The 21,629-nt window shown below is 42.2% G+C and overlaps 1 protein-coding gene across 2 annotated transcripts in view; it reads right to left on the reverse strand.

Annotated features, from left to right (window-relative positions):
- Positions 1 to 14,230, reverse strand: part of LOC126202929 (mitogen-activated protein kinase-binding protein 1) — a 939,171-nt gene extending 924,941 nt beyond the window's left edge. Inside the window, exon 1 of one of the 2 annotated variants that reach the window (XM_049937023.1) lies at positions 14,074 to 14,230. The gene's annotated coding sequence lies outside the window, so the exon portion shown is untranslated. The remainder of the gene's footprint in view (positions 1 to 14,073) is intronic. The other variant, XM_049937024.1, reaches the window with a different exon arrangement.
- Positions 14,231 to 21,629: the final 7,399 nt, after the last annotated feature.

Below are 21,629 nucleotides of genomic sequence, written 5' to 3' on the forward strand. Positions count from 1 at the left end.
TTAATAATATTAATTAGATGATTTATCTCTGTTCCTCTTTTGTGGAATCCCCTGGTCGTTCCATCATTATGCTGGAACTATTCACAAAAAGCAGCACCTAACTTATTTAAACTATCAGTACCGTACAATAGCAAATGATTATGTGAATAGTCAAAATTATTATTATTATATGGCGTGGATGAATTACCGACTTTGCCAAATCAGACTGTGTGACCTTTTGTGGCGGAAACTCTGCTCTCAACAAAGACGTTAGTTTATGGCAGCCATTGCGGCGCTGTTCAACAACGGAGATTGTGATATAAATGTTAAATGGCAAACTCGGTTAACTGTGATGGTTGATTTGGGGGAGGGGACCAAACACTGAGGTCATCGGTACCATCGGTTTAGGGAAGGATGAGGAACTAAGTCCGTCGCGCCCTTTCAAAGGAACCACCCAGCATTTGCCTTAAGCGATTTACGGAAATCACGGAAAACCTAAATCAGCATGGACGGACACGGGTTTGAACCGTCGTCCTACCGAATGCCAGTCCAGTGTGCTAACCACTATGCTCCCTCGGTAAAAATGTTTCTTTCTAAATATTCATCGCCTACACAAATTTTGAAGTACAGCTTCATCTTTGGTGTTTCAGTTCACTACAAAGAGAAACTCCACTGCGTTGTCCACTTCCAGAAACCACGATTACCTTTACAGTGCACCACGGGTTACGTAACTGCGGCAGCATCTAGTGTTCTTGATCTCGCAAAAATATTGATCTAACGTACTACAATAGATGCCTTTTACACTTGTTTTCAAAGCGCCTGTTTTAAATTAAATATGCATTACACTATTTTTATCTATATTTTTGTACGTACGCTATGTTATCCTGCAGTGAATATTTTGCTAACAGTTTTATTGCTCTTGATAGGAGTAAATTAATTGCTAATTTTCAAATACACGGAAACGAATAATTTGTATGTGAGTAATATGAGCCCTCATCTCCCACGAAACTTGCGTTTTCATTCCTCAATAACGGGTGGTAACAGATGAGTTGTAAGATACAAACAGCTCCTCGCATGAGCAATTAAAGAATTAACGAGATTTCACAAAAAGAACACACGGTAATTGGATTTTTGTAATTTTTTAAGTTTATGGTACGTGAAGTTCAGGACTCAGTTATCAATTACACAACGCAGTTCAATGCAACACTCTATAAAATTGAGTTTGAAAATTTCCGAGCATACAGTAATAACGCTAAGTATTGTTGAATTTTGGGCACGCATTTTGGCTGTGCGGAATAATGTTTGCCTTCCACGTGGGCGGCATGGGTTCGATTTCTCGCCAAACTATGGTGCATGTTCTATAATCGTTTCCGTGAAGAGTAAAATATATTAATTTGAAAAATTTAAATTGTACTGTCTTTTTAAATTTAATCGATCTTTATTAACAATATCTTATACAAGATCAGTAATTAGGAATTGATATTTTCAATGAAAACTTAGTTTTTGTGTGTGATATGCAATTATAAATAAGAAGACGTGCATTTTTCATATAAATCACAATTGGATATGTGTTAATTAGCAAACACACGGTCGGTAAGAATTACAACACAAAAAGTAGAGTAATGAAATTTCGGGAATGCATTTGTCTAGGTAACATATTTACGTGATTAACATTGCAAGATCATTGTAAGTGCGAGAGAAGCCATTGCAAATGTAAAATGCTGATACGTTAATATCCGGTGTAAGCGCCAAAATGTTGAATGCAAGCATGCAAACGCGCATGCATTCTGCTGCACAGGTGCTGGATGTCAGTTTGTGCGATGGACTTCCATGCCTGTTGCTCTTGGTCGGTCAGTAGAGGGATGGTTAACGCTGGAGTTGTCCTCCGATGACGTTCGTATCTGTGTTCAATTGGAGAAAGATCTGTTGATCGAGCAGGTCAAGGTAACGTGCCGACACTCTTCTTCACAGCATGTTGGGTTACAATAGCGGAATATGGGCGAGCGTTATCCTGTTGGAAAACACTTCCTGCAATGCTGGTCATGAATAGCAGCACAACAGATCGAATCACCAGATAGACGTACAATTTTGCTGTCAGGGTGCGTGGGATAACCACGAGAGTATTCCGACTGCTATACGAAATCACTCACTACACTATAACTCCAGGCGTACGTCCAGTGTGTCTAGCACGCAGACAGAATGATTGCTAGCCCTCAAGCGGCCTCTACCTAACCAACACACGGCCATCACTGGCACCGAGGTAGAACCAGCTTTCATCAGAAAAAAAACAACAGACCTCCACCGTGCCGTTCAATGAGCTCTCCCTTGACATCACGTAAGTCGCAAATGGCGGTAGTTTGGGGTCAGTGGAATGCACGGTACAGGTCGTCTGGCTGGGAGCTGTCCTTGAAGTTATGGATTTGTAACACCTCGTTGTGTCACTGAGGTGCCAACTGCTGATCAAATTGTCACTGCAGATGCAGTACGATGTGCTGCAGCCATACGGCGAGCACAATAGTTTTCCCTCTCGACAGCGCCACGCGGCCTCCCGGAGCCCGGTCTTCTTGCGACCGTACATTCCCATGACCACCGCTGCTAACAGTCATGTACAGTGGTTACATTCCTGCCAAGTCTTTCTGCAGTATCGGAGATGGGACATCCAGCTTCTCGTAACGCTGTTACACGACCTTATCAAAACTCAAGTGAGGTGTTAATAATGGGGTCTTTGTTGTCTTCTTGACTAACATCAACTTACCATGTCCACTCTCAACGGTTACGAACGCTCACGGCCCTTACAGCGTGTATTTAAAGCTAACCGCATGCATTCTCATAGTGGCCTTACTAGCGCCACTCTTACGCTACTGGAGCGAAATTTGAATGGACATAATATTTCAGATGTAGGACCACACCTAGTAACGTTCGTTTATGTCGCACAGCTCTTCCTCAGCGCTGTGACTTTTTTCCATTGGCGTATTTTAAGAATTTTACATATAAATGACAAGGTTATTCGAACCGAACGGAAAAACGAAAAAAATAATGACCTAAACGAGACTCGAACCAGTCATTACCAATCTCAAGTGCTACCGATTTTCTCAGTTTTACGTATTTTGTGTTTAAATGCTCGTAGAACATGTAACTTTAAAAAACTGCATCGGCCAGAAACAGAACTCAGGTTACCCACTTGGCACGTGAGCTCTGCACAACGTAACCAATCTGCCTGGCAAAAAATCGATCATACTAAAGAGTACTGAAGACACTCTGAAATCTTCAAAGTAGATTTTCTCGGGAATTTTTGAGAGTAGCATCGAACGGCTTTAAAAATGGCTCTAAGCACTACGGGACTTAACCTCTGAAGTCATCAGTCCCCTTGACTTAGAACTACTTAAACCTAACTAACCTAAGGACATCACACACATCCATGCCCGAGGCAGGATTCGAACCTGCGACCGTAGCAGCAGCACAGTTCCAGTGAAGCGTCTAGAAGCGCTCTGCCACAACGGCCGGCGAACGGCTTTATGGGACTGATATTTGAATTCTGAGCTTCACGTATCAGAGATATAAAAGAATTACAAAAGTCCTTACTGTGTGCTCTGCTTGGTAGTCATAATAATCGTTGCATTCCATATGGCTCACTACTCAAGCACGGCTGCTTTCTGACCAGGCTATTTGGGCAGTGCCCGTAGTAGGTGTCGGGCATTAGGCTTTACAGCGGTTTCAGGGCGGCGAAATAAACGGCTGCCCCAGAGGAGCCACATGCTAGGAGTACCGCTATGGCATGAACAATTCATCAGAAGCCAAGCATAAAAGCGCTGCAAGAACACACACACACACACACACACACACACACACACACACACACACACACACAGAGAGAGAGAGAGAGAGAGAGAGAGAGAGAGAGAGAGAGAGAGATACATTCTCTCTCTCTCTCTCTCTCTCTCTACCAAGGGAAAAATCTAGGCGTTACATGTCCGACAAGTCGTCAGTCTGATTTTGTTGCAAGTACACTTAACGCATATACAGCACGACTATAGATTTTTAACAGACAAACTACTGTTGCTAGAGTCATACAATAAATGTTTGAAACCACTAGTTCCCGACAATGCTTCTGAATTTCCTGTGCTTTTAAAGCAAATGTCAGAAGCAGGACTGCTTTTCATCATATTTCCAATTGGGACACCTCTAAACTCCGAAAGACACCAAACGATGCGTGGCGGAGATTACCTGATACCATTACTATCCTTTTCTGTTTCACTCGCAAATGGAGCGAGGAAAAAATGACTATCTATATGCTTTTGCACGTCTTCACCGCTACAGGGATTCTCATTTGAGTTCACGGAGAATTCCCGTAATACTCACGTACCGATCAAACCTACTGGTAACGAATCTAGCAGCCCGCCTCTGAATTGCTTCGATATCTTCCTTTAATGCGATCTGGTGATGATACCAAACACGGGAACATTACTAAAAAATGGGTCGCACTACTGTTCCATACGCAGTCTCCTTTATAGATGAGCTACACTTACCTACAATCCTCCCAATAAACTGAAGTCGAGCATTCGCCTTCCCTAAAACCGACCTCACCGACTCGTTCCATTCCATGTCGCTTTGCAACGTCACGTATTGATATTTAATACACTTACCAGTACTTAAACATTACCAGATCGCTTTAATAAATGTTCAAATGTGTGTGAAATCTTATGGTACTCAACTGCTGAGGTCATCAGTCCCTAACGTTACACACTACTCAACCTAAATTATCCTAAGGACAAACACACACTCCCATGCTCGAGGGAGGACGCGAACCTCCGCCGGGACCAGCCGCACAGTCGATCGCTTTAATACCCAAATGCAGTAACATCCATTTTAGCATATTTACAGCAAGCTGCCATTCATCACACCAAACCATCATGTCCCCACCTACACAATGGAAGGCGCACACTTTTCCGTACACTACGTATGGCTAATCAACTATCTGACAGATCTTTATGCATACCGGAAATAAGAGCAGTCGTATGATGCTTTCCTGGGACACACCACATGAGCAGCAGGAATGAAATTAAAATTGTTCGAAAGCGTTTCGTTTTCAAAATTGTTTTTATTTCCATATCTAACTATGAAAACTAAAAATGCTCGTAGGTTATCTCAAATGTGTTTCCTCGTAGGTGTAACACTCCATAAATTTTTTAGGAAGAACAGTACTCGAGTCGCACTGGCTTTCAAATGTTACAATAGAGAAAGCTACTGAAAAATAAGCATTTTGCTTCCAGTCCAGTGCCAAACTGTTGACGAGCACTGCATTCTAAGGATAGAGGCAGTAACTAATCTTTTGCAATCCAGTGCGTGACTATAAATGATATTATAGTGACCGAATTTTTAAAGAAAGAGTCATCTTTGAGATTGTAATTCTGCACAAGACACGTGACCCATGGCTTTGGTAGGCAGAGTCACGTCTAGCTGATAGGATTTGCAAAGAAAATAAACTGAGCAGTAAGATTACAGCAGAAGTTCAAATTCCTGATAAGATAAAGAGTGTGTTGCAAAGCAGAATGTATAATCAGTGGTATATCTCGCGTTCACAGGTTCAAATGAATAGGGGTTGCAGTAGTTATATGGAGATGAAGACGCTTGCACAGTATAGTGTATCGTGGAGAGCTGTATCAAGTTTTTTTCGGATGTAAGACCACAACAAAAACAACATACGTTACAAAACATGAAGAAGGATCAAATTCGAAATTAATAGTATGTAGACAGGTGCCTAGTCAGCCTCTTTACAATGTACTGGCCACAAACTATTTCTAAATAGCAAGTTGTGGATCAATGCACGACACTGCCAAAGACATTACGGTACACCAAAGGATGAAAAGCTCTGCGTTATACGAGCATGCTTTAATAAAGCGGAATGGGTCCTTTTGCTGTCGAGCCAGATGCTAGGAATCAGAACAGCCATACAGGGTGGCCCAGGAGAAATAATCCATGTACATAGACGTGACAGGAACAAGCACTGGAAGCAAAAAATTCTGGTGTACTCGTACATGGGCGCTAAAATACGTACCTTAAGAGCTCTATACTGCGAAACAGATTTTGTCTACTGCAAACTCTTCGCTTTCCATGTTTTGTTTCAGTAGAAGAAATGTGTTTCGCGATAGCGAAGATGAACAAATCCTCATAGCTCTTAAGGTATATCCATTTTAGAGCCCATGTTTCTCGACTTTTTCTTGTTTTGGTCCATACTACCTCCCCAAATATGGAAAGCAAGGAGGTTGCGGTAGAAGTGATTTGTTTCACAGTGTCGAAGATGAAAACGTGCTCATAGCTTTTAAGGTGTGCCTTTTAGAGCCCATGTTTCCCAGACTTTTATGCTTTGAATGACCACTCCTGTCACATGTATTGAGGTGCTGGTGAGTATTTTTAAGTAAGTACCGTTTTGAAATAAAAAAAAGACGTGCTAAGATATCTCAATAATTTGATTTTTACATGAAAGCCTGTACCTTAATCTACGCACTGACGCCATTACAGTCTGATTCTTCTGAGTGTTTAAGATGCCTGCGATAATCGTGAGTCCAGGCGACTGTGAAGTACGGGCTGTTATAAGATTTCTTAGTGCTAAAGGCCTAAAAGCGATCGATATTCATCGTGAGATCTGTGCAGTTTACGGAGAAAACGCTATGAGTGATGGAACGGTAAGGAAGTGGGTGAGACAATTTAAAGATGGCCGCGGAAATGTGCATGATGAACAACGGAGTGGGCGTCCTTCGGTCGTTAATGAAAGTTTGGTGCAGGAAGTGGACACTAAGGTGAGAGAAAACAGATGCTTTACGATTTCCTCCTTGCGGGATCTGTGTGTGTGTGTGTGTGTGTGTGTGTGTGTGTGTGTGCCCGATGGAGGACTCGAACCTCCGCCGGGACCAGCCGCACAGTCCATGACTGCAGCGCCTATGTTTCTCGTAGTGAAGAAACACCTGGGCGGTCAGCGTCTTCAAGACGATGACGAAGTCAAAACAGTGATGATGCAGTGGTCAACAAGTCAGGCGGCATACTTCTATGAGGAGGGTATTCAAAAACTGGTAAAACGTTATGACAAGTGCCTCCATATTGACGGAAATTGTGTAGAAAAGTAGATTAAGGTACAGGCTTTCATGGAAAAATAAAATTATTGAGATATCTTAGCACGTCTTTTTTTTTAAATTTCAAAACGGTACTTACTTTAAAAACGCGCCTCGTATAAATACACTAACTGCACTAAAACTGACTACTAACAACATACAGAGGTAATTATCTAATCTGGGCTGGCAACGAAGTTCCTAGATGTGGGCATTATCGAAAATACCAGTGGAGGCCTGGGACAATGTGCCGAACGTTAATGTCAGCTCTGAACATTCGTAAAGAAGCTGAAGACTGTGGCGCAGGCCCGCGACAGGATTATCGCCCGGACTGCAGGTACTAGAGCGGAACCTTCCACGGCACTAGGAGGGGCCGTCTTTTACTCTTGGGAAGGTTCTCGAGGACTCATTTTGACAGCGGGTTGAGTGCATGTGGTGCCGTCCTGGAGGAAATATCTTCGTCCCTATCCCTATCCGGCAATGAACCAGAACCCTCCAAGGAGCGGGCCTAGTGCTGTACCCGCTAGACCATCACAGCCACTACTAAGCATATGTAAAAAGTTAAAACAGAAAGCTGAACCTGGACCAAAATCCGAATATCTGCCTTTGATGGGCAGTGTGCTACCAATTGTTCCATCCGTGGAAGGGTGTTGGATCGAGCATTGGTCCAATCAAGTGCTGCAACTTCTCACAAACGTTCATCGCACTGTTTAAGGGGCAATCAAAAAGTATCCGTTTGAGGGCGCTGTTGCAGCATATACACAACCCAGCACGATTCCGATGCTGGTATATAAGCACCGACATGTAGGTAGGTATCAGTGTGGCATTCGTGTCTTCCCAACGTGCATGCTATAATAAGGAAACATGAGCTACGGCGACTTTATTACCAAATGCGGTCAAACAGGACCAATTTGCTGTTATTTTTTTCCTGGTCGCCCTAGGAAAAACACCGGTAGACGTCCATCGGAGAATAGAAGAATACTTAGCGGGGCAGTCTGCCAAAAACCACCGTCTGTCGGAAACTACCGTTGTGGAATGTAGCGCCAAATTTTGGGCTGCGTGCGGTTCGACACAAGACGCCAGTCAATCTGGGACGCCAGCTAGGAGTCACGACAATGCCAAGTGGGAGACACTCGAGCACAGGTCCTATAGTACTTATCCTCTCCACAAGCGATTATAATCCCTTCGGTTCCTTAAAAAAAATGCATTGGAGGTCGACTATTACAGTCCGGACGACGCTGTGCAGCAGGCAGTTACCGACTTCTTCACGCAGCAGGGCACAGTCTTGTACCAAACGTGTCTCTTCAAGCTCGTGCGTCGGCGGGATGATAAGCTCAAGCGATTCTGCCTGATTGGCGTACCGATTCTGAACTGTACTGTCCCTCGAACGGAAAATTTTTGATCGCCCCTTATACATTCTGCTCAAGACGGGAACAATACCTCAAGAACAGCATCTAAGCGAACAGATAAGAAGGTGAGAAAAGAAGATAAGAGTCAGAAAAATCATTAGATGAACGTCGGCCGAAGAACCCGAGACAGAAGCCAATAGGCAGTTTGTCAACGAGTGGCCACGAAAGCCTCAACAATTTTGTAAGATAAGAGTTGTTAGCATCTCAGTTAGACAGTGAATTGACATCGCTTAGTTCGAGTAAGATCGACGTGGAGCAACTGTGGGTAATGTTTAAGCAGATTTTAAATCGCGGTCTGTAGAATTTTGTGCCTAGTAAGTGGATTAAGGACGGAGAAGACCCAGCATGGTTTAATAACGAGATTCGGAAAATGCTGAGGAAGGAGAGGCTGTTGCGCTCTCGATTCAAAGGCAAACGCGCAAATGAGGACAAGCACAAGTTTACTAGAGATTCGTGCGCTTGCGAAGAGATCTATGCGCGAAGCATACAACTACTACCACCGTCATACCTAAGCAAAAGATCTGGTAGAGAAACCAATAAAATTCTGGTCCTATCGCTAAGTTGGTCTAAAGCTTCCATCCAGTCACTAGTTGACAGTCTCGTACAACAGTTGAAGACAGCAAAACGAAAGCCGAAGTCTTAAATTTCACGTTCAAGAAATCGTTCACGCAGAAGAATCGTACACCTATACCGTCGTTTGACCATCGAACGGACTTCCGTATGGACGACATATTAGTAAGCATCCATGGCATACAGAAACAATGAAAGGTTTGAAAGCAAATAAATCACCAGGTCCTAATTCGATTTTACAAGGAGTACTCTACGGCACTGGCCCCTTAACTAGGCTGCATTTATCGTGAATTTCTCGGCTAGCACAAAGTCCCAAGCGACTGGAAAAAAGTGCAAGTGACTCCAGACCCGCTAAATTACAGACCAGTAACCCTAAGATCGGTTTGCTGCAGAATCCTTGACCATATTCTCAGTTAGAATATAATAAATTTTCTTGATATCGAGAAGTTTATTTCCACGAATCAGCATGGTTCTAGAAAGCACCGCTCGTGTAAAACTCAGCTTGCCATTTTCTCCCACAATATACTGTGAACCATGCATGAAGGGCAACAGGCATATTTCATATTTCTAGTTTGCTGGGAAGCGTTTGAGACGGTGCCCCATTGCAGGCTGTTAAAGAAGGTACCAGCGTACGGAATAGTTTCACAGATACGTAAGTGTCACGAAGTAACAGAATCCAGTATGTTGTCCTCGACGGCGAGTATTCATCAGAGACAAGGGTATCGTCAGGAAATCCCCTGGGAAGTATGATAGGACCGCTATTATTCCTTATAAACATAAATGATTTGGCGGACAGGATGAACAGCAATCTGTGGTTGTTTGTTGATGATGCTTTGGTGTACAGTAAGTGGTCGACGTTGAGTGACTTTAGGAGGATACAAGAAAAAAATTTCTAGTTGGTGAGATGAATGGCAGCTAGATCTAAATGTCTAAAAATGTAAGTTAATGCGGATGAGTACGAAAAACAGACCAGTAATGTTCGGATAGAGCATTAGTAGTGTCCTGCTTGAAATAGTGAGGTCGTTGAAATATCTGGACGTAACATTGCAAAGCGATATGAAATGCAACGCATATGTGAGAATTGTGGTAGCAAAGGCGAATGGTCGACTTCGGTTTATTGGAAGAATTCTAGGAAACTGTGGTTCATCGGTAAAGGACACCTGCCGGCCAGAGTGGCCGAGCGGTTCTAGGCGCTACAATCTGGAACCGCGCGACCGTTACGGTCGCAGGTTCGAATCTTACCTCGGGCATGGATGTGTGTGATGTCCTTAGGTTGGTTAGGTTTACGTAGTTCAAGGTCTTAGGGGACTGATGACCTCAGAAGTTAAGTCCCATAGTGCTCAGAGCCATTTGAACCTTTTTTTTTTTTTTTTTTTTTTTTTTTGTAAAGGACACCGCATATAGGACACTAGTGGGACCTGTTTTTGAGTACTACTCAAACGTTTTGTATCCATACCAGGTCTTATTAAAGGAATTAATCTCCTTTACTTCAGGTGTATGGTCGCAAATTTTTTTGTCATCAGACTACCGGTTTGGTCTATAATGACCACCTTCAGATCTGTTTTATAAAAACATGCCCTAGTAAAGGAAGACATCGATGCAATTCAGAGACAGGCTGCTAGATTTGTTACTCGTAGGTTCGAACAACGCGCAAATGCTAACGTAGATGCTTCGAGAACACTAATGGGAACCCCTAGAGCGAAGCCGACATTCTTTTCGAGGAACACTATGGCCAAAATTTAGGGAACCGGCATTTTGAGCTGACTGCAGAACGATTCTGTTGCCTCCAACATGCACTGCGCATAAGGACCACAAAGAGAAGATACGAGAAATTAGGGCTCATACGGAGTCATATAGACGGTCGATTTTTCCTCGCCGTACTTGCGAGTGGAACAGAAAAGGAAATGACTAGCAGTGGTACACTAAATCTAAGTGTGAGTGGATTCAGGTGATAACTATGACTAATAATAAGTTCTGCAAATGTTTTTAATTATTAAGACGAAAGAAACACAAAAGTTCAGGGATAATGGAAAAGACATGATCCCGATTTACCCGGAAGAGAACGTCGGATCTGGAGCGGATAGCGATGTGCTATTGGCACCGAGCCCGGAGAACGCCGGTTGCCTGAGGTCGATAGCGGGACGCGACGCGGGCGGTCCGACGCAGGCTCGCTGCAACCCGTGTGTGTGTGTGTGTGTGTGTGTGTGTGTGTGTGTGGCCGCACAGAGCCGGCTGTTGCACTTCCACCTGCAACGCAGAGATCCACTCAGTCAACCTGCTACAGCCGCTATGAGGCGAATGACTCAATTCCCCAATCCCAACCTTTTCATTCTTTGTAAGACCGACGCACTGGTGTGAGTCTTGACATCGTAAGTGAAAATGACTTTTTGTTATTACTCAATAATTACTGTAACATAAATCAAAGAACGCTATGATCATTAAGGTACCATAAAATCACATGAGAAGAAAAGCTCGAGTCCAAAACAAGCTCTTTTGTCATTGCTCATATACGTAGAAACGATAGCTACAAAGCTAGAGCGCAGAATTCCAGCGTTGTTGCCACAGAAATACGATACCAACTATTCGTTTTGCAAAGTCAAAACTTATAATATAAAACACACACACACACACACACACACGTCATCATTTCAGGTGTACGCTGATCAGATGAAATGACATGAATAGACGCCAGACGGACATAAATCTATTTTTATTAAAAATCTAATACCAGGAATGTCACATAATTTTTCGAAGCTGTAATTCCTTCCCGCGAGGTATTTTATATTACTATTTCACGTAGGCGATGCATGTAAAGGACCGCTAGATAGTTTTTTATGTTCTAATATTAGCAGCTGTTAACGTCGGATTTATCTTCTGCACTGTTTTTAAACTGAAGTAACAAAATGTAACTTCAAAGCCGTTCGTAATGAAGTATAAAAGTTAACAAAGAGCATCGCACAAGTACTTCACTATTTATTTGCGAGCCCTGCCGTTCTTTAAACTAAATAGCTTTTTTTTTTATTATGGGTTGTGTAGCAACATTGGATCAAGTTTCTTTAAATCGTAACAACGAAACACGGAATTGTTCCCAAATGGTGAGACAAAAAACGAGTCTCAAAATCAATGAAGAGTTAAACGAGTACGATTAAGCTTATCCATTACGGCTGTTTAAGAAACTGTGACGGTTTACTCAACACACACACAGAAGACTGAAACCAGTCACTTTTATTGAAATAGTTTATTTCATGAACCGATTTTTGAACCTTAGTGCATAGGAGGTTACATAGCTATTTCAAAGCGGAACGCTGGGTGCTGGCTCTGTGACAAGAAGATGGAACATATTTTAATGTATCACCACGAGTAACTTTATTTGTGCCGACTTGTATCCAAAATTTAATTTTGTACTCACTGCGACAGTATAGGCGACTTTGTTGTTAATATATAAAAAAATGATAATGGCTATGCATTAAAGGATATTCCATTTTCTTGTCACAGAGCCAGCACACAGTATTACCCTTTGAAATATCTGTGTAACATCCTGTGCACCATCAGAAGATGAGCCTGAAACGGTTCGAAAACCGTTTCATGGACATAATAGATATTTCAAAAAACTTAATGGTCGCAGGAATATGGGATTTTTTATACATACCAAGTAAAAGGTACAGGTAAGCATGTAATCGTTAAATTTCAGTCTAATTATTTCAATAAGATACGCTCCTGCGTCCGCAAGTAATTTCGGGTGTGTTCATGGATGTTTTTAAATATGAATAATTATGAGCGATACCTTTTCCATAGTCCAATAAAACCATGTAGTTCTTGTTTATAACAAATCTACAATACCAACTGCGTGTTGTAAATGACTCCAGAGGAGTTACGTAGGCGTAAGCGGCAGCATCGGGAAATCTGTCTAGTGATTCTTTAACTGACATGTTTTTTGGCAACAAGGAATTACCCTGTTCCTCCACGGCACGATATGGAAGCTTGTATTCGTGAACATGCTTCGTAATTCGAAACGGCTTGACATACGAAACCCATGAACTCCAAGCTTCAAGTAAATTATCATCAACTTCAACCCATTTCTGCTAAGCCGACTCTCTTCTTTTCCCCGGTCCTCTTAATCGTAGAATTCTAAAATGATTGTCTGCACCATCTGAAATCCTCCACATTCAAAATGAATTCAGCTCTTACTAATGATAAGAGGTGATAAAAACACCCAATCCTTGAAAGATGATGATGATCTCTTACTAAATGCATGACTGGAATAAGTTCATTACATTTGTTTACTGTCCATTGCAAAGAGAACGGCGTTTAAGGCTTCCTGTCAAACACGACTACTTGTATGACAACATGCGGTCCCATGATCAGCATCTCTCGTAAAATATATTAAAGCACGCGCGTCATTAAATCGCTTGTATGCCATCAGACTGCATTACCAAGAAGATAATAATAATAATAATAATAAAAATTAAAGACAAGGCAAATTACAAATCTTTTTCACTGTGCTGTTTTCGAAATATTTAACATGTAATTAAATTTGTGTTTATACTGAACATTGGGCATCCAAACGCTATTGTTAAAAGGATTAGACCTTTTGTATCCGTAGCAGAGGGACACACACGATTGCATGGAATCTGCGACGAGTATTACTTTCCTCTAGTAACAGCTGAGCAAAACTGGCGCGAAAATCACAAAGTCGAAGTATGGTTATTTCGAACCGAATGGTAAAATTTAAAGTAGCAAAAATCATAGTTTTTATATCGTGGATACATTACCTAATTTTCATTTACAACATGACAAGAGTTTCCCTTGTGTTTTGACATGACCGCAAAAATCCGCTTCATGTTAGTATCCACATACACAAAAATGACGATAGCGGCGTGATAACCAACGGCATTAAAACGTTAACGAAGATTGCCATGAAATGGTTCCCAATCTTTCTTCATGCGAAATTGCGGGCACGTGTTTCAACTTATTTTATAATAAAAACATTTTTCTGTCATCGCTAAACATACCTGTATTTACGCGAACGTGGCAGTATTAAGTGCTGAGCTAAACGAAGTTTAATTTCCTTTGTACATCTGGCACTTTAAGAAGTTTGTCATAACACACGAAAAACTAAAAGCAAAATGAAAAATACACGAAATGTTTACATACACCGCATGCACATCCACACAACCTATACGGAGCACTTTTGAAATCAAACTGACTCAAAGACAATGCTAGCGGCAGCACGCAAAGAGTTTAGTAGAAAGAGATTCTGTTGGACGTTGGCGACCCTGGTACGTCGTTTACAAGTTTGTTTACTTCAAATGTTTGCGTAACAAAACAGTTTCTTCATTCGAATACATTTCAAAAAATCTGTACGGCGTCAAAGATGGAGTAAATATGAAAGAACAGTAGAATAACGTCTCCAATTCATCTATAGTTTCGCTATAAATCTGTTCAATAAATGTTGCAAACGACGAATTTACTGTGTGAAAGTGTAACTAGGAAAATAAAAGTATGGAAATTATTTCAAACCTTTTCATAACTTTAAAACTACCACGTTACGTGTCGAGTTATGGTTGAGTTCATTGTAGGAATAAACTGAATGCGATGAAACTTGAAATTGACGCGTTGCGCCATCTCTGAAGACAGAGGTGAACTACGTAGGCGAAGCCGAGCGCCAGCAAGAGCGTCTGCTTTCATATACGAAGAATATCGTCCTAAATGTTCTAATATCAATTCTTTGCCAATTCTGTCAAAATTTGATAGTCTAATATCAGTAAACGTAAATTATTTGTTGTATAACACACCTATCGTAAGATGTGAATGTGTAAATACTCTCATTAGGTCGTGGACGTCTTGAGGTCGATTTACACTCGATGAATCGGAAGGGCAAAACATTCCATAACACATTTCAAATGGCAGTATTTACACATACCACCAACGGAACAGAACGTCAACGACAAAACGTTTCGGTAACAAACTTTTGACGGTGAGATCGGTGAGGGAGCGTGGCATCATCTGCTAAGAAGTCAACTTATCCTCGCCTTTTTCATGCAAATTAGGCCTACAGTAGCGTTCTAGATGGGGGCGTTCTTGGTCTTTATTTTATTGTTTGCTTTGTTTTCGTGACACATTGTAAATATTCTATATTTTCTTTGAATGTTCTGTAAAAGAGGTCAGATACATGAAAATAAAATATGCTTTAGGTTTTATAACATGTGGTCAAAAGAAAAGCCAAACAGTTAATGAAAAAGAACATAAATTGATGAAATAATTTTCATTAAATAACCTAATAAGAACGTAAATTGGTGAAACAGTTTTCAATATATAACCTTTGTTAACAGTGAAAATGCCAGCTTTTTTTAAAGAACAAAAACGCAGTTTATTATGTTATATGGTAGTTACAAGGAAAAAACAATGGATGAGCTGAAACAGCGCTATGTATTCCCTTCTAAATACCGTTTGACTAGTTTGAATATGCACATTTTCTTTACCAAGTAAATCTCGATGTTTCGAAATGTTTGGAAAACATTTTTACTCCTGAAGCTTCCTGGTTCAAAAATGGTTCGAATGGCTCTGAGCACTATGCGACTTAACTTATGAGGTCATCAGTCGCCTAGAACTTAGAACTAATTAAACCTAACCAACCTAAGGACATCACACACATCCATGCCCGAGGCAGGATCCGAACTTGCGACGTAGCGGTCGCTCGGTTCCAGACTGTAGCGCCTAGAACCGCACGGCCACCCCGGCCGGCAAACTTCCTGTGCCGGACCCAGACTCAAACTCGAGACCTTTGCCTTACGCTCCACCATCTTTTTTTAAATTTTTTTCTAGGGTAATGGACCGGTGAGGGCTCGGGGGGCAAAGTGGGCAGGGGTCGAAACCGAGGCCTGGCTACGGTGTCCCCCTCATCACCACCGAGCCTGTGGTGCTTACGGAAGTGGGAGACACAGGAATCAACAGAAGTGGAAGGCGTTGTTGTTATTTATTTATTTGCATTGTGTTTTTGTAATATTCACTATTATCATGAAATTATGTGGAACACATCGGCGACAGAGAAAAAAATATAAATTCTGGGCAAGAAATAGAAAAGAAAAAGGAAAAACAAAAAGAAATAAAATCCGCGCAATCTGCGACGCGCTCTCCCATCTACATCTACATCCATACTCCGCAAGCCACCTGATGGTGTGTGGCGGAGGGTACCCTGAGTACCTCTATCGGTTCTCCCTTCTATTCCAGTCTTGTATTGTTCGTGGAAAGAAGGATTGTCGGTATGCTTCTGTGTGGGCTCTAATCTCTCTGATTTTATCCTCATGGTCTCTTCGCGAGATATACGTAGAAGGGAGCAATATACTGCTTGACTCTTCGGTGAAGGTATGTTCGCGAAACTTCAACAAAAGCCCGTACCGAGCGTAGAGCGTATCTCCTGCGGAGTCTTCCACTGGAGTTTATCTATCATTTCCGTAACGCTTTCGCGATTACTAAATGATCCTGTAACGAAGCGCGCTGCTCTCCGTTGGATCTTCTCTATCTCTTCTATCAACCCTATCTGGTACGGATCCCAGACTGCTGAGCAGTATTCAAGCAGTGGGCGAACAAGCGTACTGTAACCTACTTCCTTTGTTTTCGGATTGCATTTCCTTAGGATTCTTCCAATGAATCTCAGTCTGGCATCTGCTTTACCGACGATCAACTTTATATGATCATTCCATTTTAAATCACTCCTAATGCCTACTCCCAGATAATTTATGGAATTAACTGCTTCCAGTTGCTGACCTGCTATTTTGTAGCTAAATGATAAAGGATCTATCTTTCTATGTATTCGCAGCACATTACACTTGTCTACATTGAAATTCAATTGCCATTCCCTGCACCATGTGTCAATTCGGTGCAGATCCTCCTGCATTTCAGTACAGTTTTCCATTGTTACAACCTCTCGATACACCACAGCATCATCTGCAAAAAGCCTCAGTGAACTTCCGATGTCATCCAGAAGGTCATTTATGTATTGTGAATAGAAACGGTCCTATGACACTCTGCTACGGTACACCTGAAATCACTCTTACTTCGGAAGACTTCTCTCCATTGAGAATGACATGCTGCGTTCTGTTATCTAGGAACTCTTCAATCCAATCACACAATTGGTCTGATAGTCCATATGCTCTTACTTTGTTCATTAAACGACTGTGGGGAACTGTATCGAACGCCTTGCGGAAGTCGAGAAACACGGCATCTACCTGTGAACCCGTGTCTATGGCCCTCTGAATCTCGTGTACGAATAGCGCGAGCTGGGTTTCACACGACCGTCTTTTTCGAAACCCATGCTGATTCCTACAGAGTAGATTTCTAGTCTCCATAGTCTCCAGAAAAGTCATTATACTCGAACATAATACGTGTTCCAAAATTCTACAACTGATCGACGTTAGAGATATAGGTCTATAGCTCTGCACATCTGTTCGACGTCCCTTCTTGAAAACGGGGATGACCTGTGCCCTTTTCCAATCCTTTGGAACGCTACGCTCTTCTAGAGACCTACGGTACACCGCTGCAAGAAGGGGGGCAAGTTCCTTCGCGTACTCTGTGTAAAATCGAACTGGTATCCCATCAGGTCCAGTGGCCTTTCCTCTTTTGAGCGATTTTAATTGTTTCTCTATCCCTCTGTCGTCTATTTCGATATCTATCATTTTGTCATCTGTGCGACAATCTAGAGAAGGAACTGCAGTGTAGTCTTCCTCTGTGAAACAGCTGTGGAAAAAGACATATTGTATTTCGGCCTTTAGTCTGTCATCCTCTGTTTCAGTACCATTTTGGTCACAGTGTCAGGACATTTTGTTTTGATCCACCTACCGCTTTGACATAAGACCAAAATTTCTTATGATTTTCTGCCAAGTCAGTACACAGAACTTTACTTTCGAATTCATTGAACGCCTCTCGCATATCCCTCCTCACACTACATTTCGCTTCGCGTAATTTTTGTTTGTCTGCAAGGCTTTGGCTATGTTTATGTTTGCTGTGAAGTTCCCTTTGCTTCCGCATCAGTTTTCTAACTCGGTTGTAGTACCACGGTGGCTCTTTTCCATCTCTTACGATCTTGCTTGGCACATACTCATTTAACGCATATTGTACGATGGTTTTGAACTTTGTCCACTGATCCTCAACACTATCTGTACTTGAGACAAAACTTTTGTGTTGAGCCGTCAGGTACTCTGTAATCTGCTTTTTGTCACTTTTGCTAAACAGAAAAATCTTCCTACCTTTTTTAATAGTTCTATTTACGGCTGAAATCATCTATGCAGTAACCGCTTTGTGATCGCTGATTCCCTGTTCTGCGTTAACTGTTTCAAATAGTTCGGGTCTGTTTGTCACCAGAAGGTCTAATATGTTATCGCCACGAGTCGGTTCTCTGTTTAACTGCTCAAGGTAGTTTTCAGATAAAGCACTTAAAAAAAATTTCACTGGATTCTTTGTCCCTGCCACCCGTTATGAACGTTTGAGTCTCCCAGTCTATATCCGGCAAATTGAAATCTCCACCCAGAACTATAACATGGTGGGGAAATCTACTCGAAATATTTTCCAAATTATCCTTCAGGTGCTCAGCCACAACAGCTGCAGAGCCAGGGGGCCTATAAAGACATCCAATTACCATGTCTGAGCCTGCTTTAACCGTGACCTTCACCCAAATTATTTCACATTTCGGATCTCCGTCAATTTCCTTCGATACTATTGCACTTCTTATCGCTATAAACACTCCTCCCCCTTCACTGTCCAGCCTGTCTCTGCGGTATACATTACAATTTGAGTTTAGGATTTCATTACTGTTTACGTCTGGTTTCAGCCAACTTTCTGGCCCTAGTACTACATGGGCGTTGTGACCGTTTATTAATGAGAGCAGTTCTGGGACCTTTCTATAGACGCTCCTTTAGTTTACTATTAGCACATTAATATTGTTATTCCCTGTTGCATTTTGCCTACTCCTACCTTGCCGCGTCTCAGGAGGCGTCTTGTCGGGCCTAGGGAGGGAATTCTCTAACCTAAAAAACCCACATGTGCACTCCACACGTACTCCGCTACCCTTGTAGCCGCTTCCGGCGTGTAGTGCACGCCTGACCTATTCAGGGGACCCTACATTTCTCCACCTGATAGCGGAGGTCGAGAAATTTGCACCCCAGATCTCCGCAGAATCGTCTGAGCCTCTGGTTTAAGCCTTCCACTCGGCTCCAAACCAGAGGACCGCGATCGGTTCTGGGAACGATACTACAAATAGTTAGCTCTGATTCCATCCCGCGAGCGAGGCTTTCCGCCTTCACCAATTCCGCCAACCGCCTGTACGAACTGAGGATGACCTCTGAACCCAGACGGCAAGAGCCATTGGTGCCGACATGAGCAACAATTTGCAGTCGGGTGCACCCAGTGCTCTCTATCGTCGCCGGCAGGGCCTCCTCCACATCTCGGATGAAACCTCCCGGCAAGCAGACAGAGTGAACACTGGCCTTCTTCCCCGACCTTTCCGCTATTTCCCTATGGGGCTCCATCACCCGCCTAACGTTGGAGCTCCCAATAACTAATAAACCCCTCCCCCCGTGTGCCTGCTCGGATCTTGCTGAAGGAGCGGCCACATGTCCACTCACAGGCAGAGCGGGCGATGCCACACGGCCAGCCTCCACATTTACCCTCCGCCTCGTGCGCCGCGAACGCCGCTGAACCCGCCACTCCCCTTGGGGAGAGTGTGGCCCAACCGCGCCCGGTACCCGCGAAAATGTCTCGACGAATGCCGGACATTTGCCACGCCGGACTTTTGCCACACTTGCCTCTTCGCCAGGTAGCTTGAGTAGCGATCCCATAGGTAAGGGACGCCCATCGCCGCACTACCTCTGTCCGCTTTCAAACTACCGTCTCCACATCTTACTCGATACAACCAGTACGTAAGGGACCTTCTTCTTCGACATCTTGGTCAAATACAGAGCTTCTTTTCCGAAATCGAAATATTTATAACTTTTGGGAAACGAAAGCAATAGCGACGATTATGTCAGTATGTAATTAGTTCTGCCAAGTATAAATATAGATTCCTCTGTCTGTACGGTAGCTTCCTTTCACGCTTACTGACTGCTATAGAAACAGTCCATCAGCATGGGAGCAACAAGAAAGGAACGATGAAACGTAAATGCAAATGTACGCTAATCATTTCTTTTTTATCACTGCATTTGTGTCTACTTTAATAACAACTGCATACCCAAAAGACAATAGGGAAAGAATAAATGGGTTTGTGAATGTTTGAAAAGAAGAACGACATACTCCATATTAATTTACTCTCTAAAAACATTAGTTGATAAAGTGTAGCGGGACAATGTTCAAAACATAACTGAAAACACGTTCACTAAATAGAGATAAGCAAATCTATGATTGAGTCGACTTACAATTTTAAAATGTTAGAAATAAGGAAATGAAGTAATACAGAATGCTACGCTTGTAACGTACGTTGTTGTTCTACATTGTTTAGCTCTGGTATTTACAGGGTCACAGAGAAAGCATCTTAGGTTCTTGAGGAAAAAGCCGTAATTCTAATTATCTGCACTACAACAAAAACAAGAGGGACAACTTAAGGAAAAATAATGTAAGCTCACAATTGACTTTGAAGCAGATAGTTCCTGTGACTTAGTATGGGCAGAGGTTATATTCGACAGCCGGAATAAATTAATAACTGGCTCCTTTTACCGACCCCCTGTCTCAGATGAAACAGTTGCTGAACAGTTCAAACAAAGGAAAACTTGAGTCTCATCACAAATAAGTACCCTACTCACACAATTATAGTCGGTAGTTACTTCAATCTACCTTCCGCATGTTGACAAAAATACATTTTCATACCCTATTGTAAATAGAAAACAACTTCCGTAATAGTTCTAAATGCTTTTTTTAAAATTATTTTTAACAATTAGTTGACGAGGCCATTCAAATTGTAAATGGTTACGAAAACACACTTGACCTCTTAGCCACAAATAATCCTGATCACCACGACGGATACAGGGATTAGTGAACACGCAGTCGTAGAGAGGCTCACTTCCGTAACAAAGAAATTCACCAAAACTAAACGGGAAATATATCTATTTATAAAAGCAGCTAAAAATTCGGGTGACGTCTTTCTAAGAGATAGTCTCCAATCCTTCCAAACTATGTAAATGAAGACCATATGTGGCTTAAGTACAAAGAAATAGTATCAAACAGCACTCGAGATATTCATACCAAATAAATTAATAAGAGACGGAACTGATCCCCCATGGTACACAAAACACGTCAGAAAGCTGTTGCAGGAGCACCGCAAAAGGCACGTATAATTTAGACGAACGCAAAATCTCCAAGATTGGTGAAGTTTTACTGAGGCTCGAAGTTTGGTGAGGATTTCAATGCGAGATGCATTTAATAGCTTCCACAACGAAACTCGCTCTAGAAATGTGGCGGAAAATCCAAAGAGATACTGGTCCCATGTTAAGTAAACCAGCGGAAAGGCTCAGTAAGTACCTTTACTGCGCGTCAGCGACGGTAATGTTACTGATGACAGTGCCACTAAAGTGGAGTTAGTAAA

Source organism: Schistocerca nitens, chromosome 9, assembly GCF_023898315.1.
Source record: "Schistocerca nitens isolate TAMUIC-IGC-003100 chromosome 9, iqSchNite1.1, whole genome shotgun sequence".
In the NCBI taxonomy this organism is placed as follows: domain Eukaryota; kingdom Metazoa; phylum Arthropoda; class Insecta; order Orthoptera; family Acrididae; genus Schistocerca; species Schistocerca nitens.